Below are 4,769 nucleotides of genomic sequence, written 5' to 3' on the forward strand. Positions count from 1 at the left end.
TAACTTACCGGTCACAAGACACTTCAAGGATGCAAATCATACTGTTAACCAGCTCAAATGTTGTATCATTGATCACATACCGCCCCTACAATGTGGGGGTAATCGGGACAGAACAACGAGAACTACAATGGATACACAGACTTAATTGCCTTACTCCGATTGGCCTCAATGAAGATTTTCGTTTAGGTTGTTTACTGTGACATATTATAGTGAATTTTTGTTGGACTTTGCATTCTGCTGTTTGGTTTAATTTTCTTAGACACCGCCGTGTGTCCTGTCATTGATGTTCTTTGCATGCTATGTGCTGCCAGACACCGCCGTGTCTTAATATATCTAGGGACTCGATCCTGACAGGTCCCCACTTCACTATCAGTGACACCTTTCCTTTCACCCTCGCTTTTAACATCCACCATGCAGACCCTCTCTTGCTCACTATGTGCAGCTTATTGTCCATCTTTGGTGTTGTATTTAGAAGTATCAGATTCCAACTGCCTATATGGGATTCCCCAGTAGACAACATATGTTGGTCTAGTGATATTTACAGCCATACCACACTGGCAAACGTCCAATTCTGGCTGATCTTGGAAACTAAGCAGTGTTGGGCCCAGTCAGTACCAGTATTGGTGACGATCTGGGAATACTGGGTGCTGTACATCACTCACTTAATACCACAAGGCAGCGGACATTGTGCATTCTGTGGCTGTTCTCCCCAATAGGGCAGTTTGGATTCTTTTTGCACATATATTCGTATTTATATTGATTGCCGTAACAAGTGGGCATTGCTTTGCAGTAGCTTGTTTTGAGGGTTGTCCTTGTGTCACCTGCTATTATTTCTATTAGACCTGTCATTCCTTCCTGCTTTTTGCACCCTGAACTTTCTCGCCAGCACTTTCAGGGAACCCTGTTCTACTGAACTTCAGTACTATTCCTTTTACTTTTTAAACACATCACTTCATATCATTCACTTCTGTTTTGATATATAGCGTCCTTGCAATTCCCCTCACTATCAGCATGCCATTTACTAGTCAGGCTGCTGAGACCACTCGCCGCACGTTTTTCCGCGCTCTGGAGCCGTTACTATGCATGACACCGGGTTTGTTTAGCTTAGTTACCAGTGTCATGGAGTGGGAGGAGACAGCAGGGGATGCATTAGACATGCCTGGACTTGTATCAGCCCACGTCCTGATGCTGCTGGGTTGATTGTGGAGCCATTTGAGGCTTATATTTCGTGTTCTGACAACAATGCGGTTAGCCCCTGAGAAAGACCAGTCAGTTGAAACAGCTGTCGGGCTGTGTTTGCTGTATTTGCTGTACTTCACAATGCCATTTGGTTAAGGAATAAATCCTGCTTTTCTTTAATCTACACGTGAGTGCTGGCTTGTCTACTTTTTCTGCATTGCTGGAGAAGTGAGTGTTTTATATTTATTGCTGCCTTGCACCACCATTTTTTGCTTTATATACATAGGCTTTGAGTGCTGTCGTGATTTCCTATATATATATATATATATATATATATATATATAAAATAGAAATACAGAGGTCTTAGTTACATACAGTTTGTAAATGTATGATAAGCCTTCTGGCCCTGACACGGCTCCTCTGATGCTGGTGCCAGAGAACCAAACCCCCCCAAACATAGGGGATCTGAGGTGATCCGAGCAACAGCTTGAATCTCCCTGACTGCACCAGATACCCAATCGAGGCAAAACCTCAGGATCCCCCTGTCAGATCCTGAGGTTTTGGCTCGGAAAGCAAATTCCTTATTATATTAATAGGAGACCGCTGATCTGTCATGGCTCTCAGCCGATCAGCTTGTCCCCATTAATTATAGTGGGGAAAGATGGATACCACCACTGCGCGCGCCATGGCCCACACTGCCAACACTGCAGCTGACAACCCCGCACTGAAGACACTGCCGATACCCCTGAACTGAGGACTCTGATGGCATTCCTGCACTGAGGACACATCCAACACTCCTGCATTGCTAACACTGCCGGCACCACTGCACTGCCGACACTGCTGGCAATACCACACTGAGGATACTGCTGACACCCCTGCACTGCTGACACTGCCAGCACACCACACTGATGACACCACTGCCATCCCTGCTCTGCTGACACCACTGCAGTGAGAACAATGCTGACACCACTTTACTGCCGACACTGCCGGCACCATCACACCGAGGACACCACTGGCACCCCTGCACTGCTGACACAGCTGGCACCACCGTACTGAGGGCACCGCTGGTATCTCTGCACTTCTGACACTTCTGGCACCCCTGCACTGCCATCACTACCACACTGAGGACACATTGGCACCCCTGCACACGCTACCGCACTGAGGACATCACTGGCACCCCTGCACTGCTGACACCACAGCTCTGAGGACTCCGCTGACACCTCTATACTGCTGACACTACCACTCTAAGAACACTGCAGGCACCCCTGCACTGCCGTCATTGCTGGCACCACCACACTGAAGACACCGCCAAAAAGCCCACACTGAGAACCCTCTGTCAAAGTAAGTGCACTAATGGTGTATCTAACCTACACTGTATCTGCCCTGTGCTGTATCTGACCCACACTGTATCTGACCCACATTGTAGTTGACCTGCACTGAAACCCATGCTGTATCCAACCCGCATTGTATTTGACGCACATTGTATCCAACCCACACTGTATTTGACCTGCGCTGTGTATCCAACACACACTGTATTTGACCTGAGCTGTATCCAACCCACACTGTAATTAACCCGCACTGTAACCTGCACTTTATCTGGCCCACGCTTTATCTGACACAATATATACAACTCACAGTATATGCAACCCATACTGTATCTGACCTGCCCTGTATCTCACACTGTATCCAATGTGCACTGTATCTGACCTTGCACTGTAGCCAACCCTCACTGTATGCAACACACACTGTATCCAACTTGCCCTGTAGCCTACACTGTATACAGCCCACACTGTATCAAACCCGCACTCTGACTTGCACTGTATCCGTTGCAAACTTTATCCCTCACTGTGGGGGTAATTCAGATCTGATGACTCGCTAGGGGTCTTTTGCACTGCTGCAAACAGATAGTCGCCACACATAGGGGAGTGTATTTTCCCTTTGCAAGTGTGCATGTGTAGCAGAGCTGTACAAATAGATCTTGTGCAGTCTCTGAGTAGCCCAGGACTTACTCGCTGTGATCACTTCAGCCTGTACGGGACCGGAATTGACGTCAGGAACCCTCCCTGCAAATGCTTGGATATGCTTGCATTTTTCCAACCACTCCCAGAAAACGGTCACTTGCCACCCACAAACGCTTCTTCCTGTCAATCTCCTTGCGATCGCCCACGCAAATTGGGTTTTCACATAAACCTATAGCTGAGCAATTTGCTTTGTACCTGTGTGACTCACCTGCACAGTTCTGACCTGATCGCAGTGCTGCAAAAAACATTAGCGAGCGGGTAGGTCTTAATTACCCCCTGTGTCCAACCTGCACTGTATCTCGCACTGTATTTGACCTTGCACTGTAGCCGATGCACAAAATATCCAACCCGCACTCAGACCTGCACTGTATCCAACCCACACTGTATCCAACCCGCACTGTAACCTGCACTGTATCCAACCCACACTGTATCCAATCCACACTGTATCTGACCCACACTGTATGTGATCTGCATTATATACAACCCGCAATGAATTCCACCTACACTGTATCTGACCTGCCCTATATACACCTGCACTGTATCTGACCCACACTGTAAACTGCATTGTATCCGACCCACTTTGTATCCTGTACTGTAACCCACATTGTGCCTGACCCACACTCTATCCGACCAGCTCTGTAACCTAGTCAATATTTAACTGTGTGTCCAAAAGTATTCCACACTGTACTATGCAGGTATGGAATGCTCTTTTTTGTGATTGGGGATATTTTGGGGAGCTGCTTGACAAAATGGCTGATTGATTGGGGCTTTACATGGACACAGAGTGCCAGTCTTCATTGACCAAGGGCCTCCAGGAGGGAGGTACAGACTGGGCACTGAGAACAGGCATGTGCTGGGGACATGTGCAGTTGTGTAGGGGGCATCAATGTCTGCTGTTGCATTTTACCATGTTTTTTTTTTTTTCTTTGCTGTTTGGTAACTACTTTAGAGTAATGATTTTGTACACATGACTCTCAGGAAATGTCTGTGTTGGATTGTTTTCTATTGATAGTACTTGTGAGTAATGAATGTCATGTTTTTGTGCCACTGATCTGTTGCTTAGTTTAGCCAGCCAGGTTTTGGACTATGGGCCTAATTCTGAGTTGATCGCAGCAGCAAATTTGTTAGCAGTTGGGCAAAACCATGGGGGTAATTCTGAGTTGATCGTAGCAGGATCTTTGTTAGCAGTTGGGCAAAACCATGTGCACTGCAGGGGAGCAGATATATCATGTGCAGAGAGAGTTAGAGTAGGGTGTGGTGTGTTCAATCTGCAATCTAAATTGCAGTGTAAAAATAAAGCAGCCAGTATTTACCCTGCACAGAAACAAAATAACCCACCCATATTTAACTCTCTCTGCAAATGTTATATCTGCCCCCCCCCCCCTGCAGTGCACATGGTTTTGCCCAACTGCTAAAAAGTTTCCTGCTGCGATCAACGTGGAACTACGCCCCATGTGCAGTGCAGGTGGGGCAGATATAACATGTGCAGAGAGAGTTAGATTTGGGAGGGGTGTGTTCAAACTGAAATCTAAATTGCAGTGTAAAAATAAAGCAGCCAGTATTTACCCT

At 46.8% G+C, this 4,769-nt stretch overlaps 1 pseudogene; it reads left to right on the forward strand.

The window, feature by feature from the left end:
* Positions 1–536: 536 nt before the first annotated feature.
* Positions 537–656, forward strand: LOC134946219 (5S ribosomal RNA; annotated as a pseudogene).
* Positions 657–4,769: the final 4,113 nt, after the last annotated feature.

Source organism: Pseudophryne corroboree, chromosome 7 (genome assembly GCF_028390025.1).
Source record: "Pseudophryne corroboree isolate aPseCor3 chromosome 7, aPseCor3.hap2, whole genome shotgun sequence".
Taxonomy (NCBI): Eukaryota; Metazoa; Chordata; class Amphibia; order Anura; family Myobatrachidae; genus Pseudophryne; species Pseudophryne corroboree.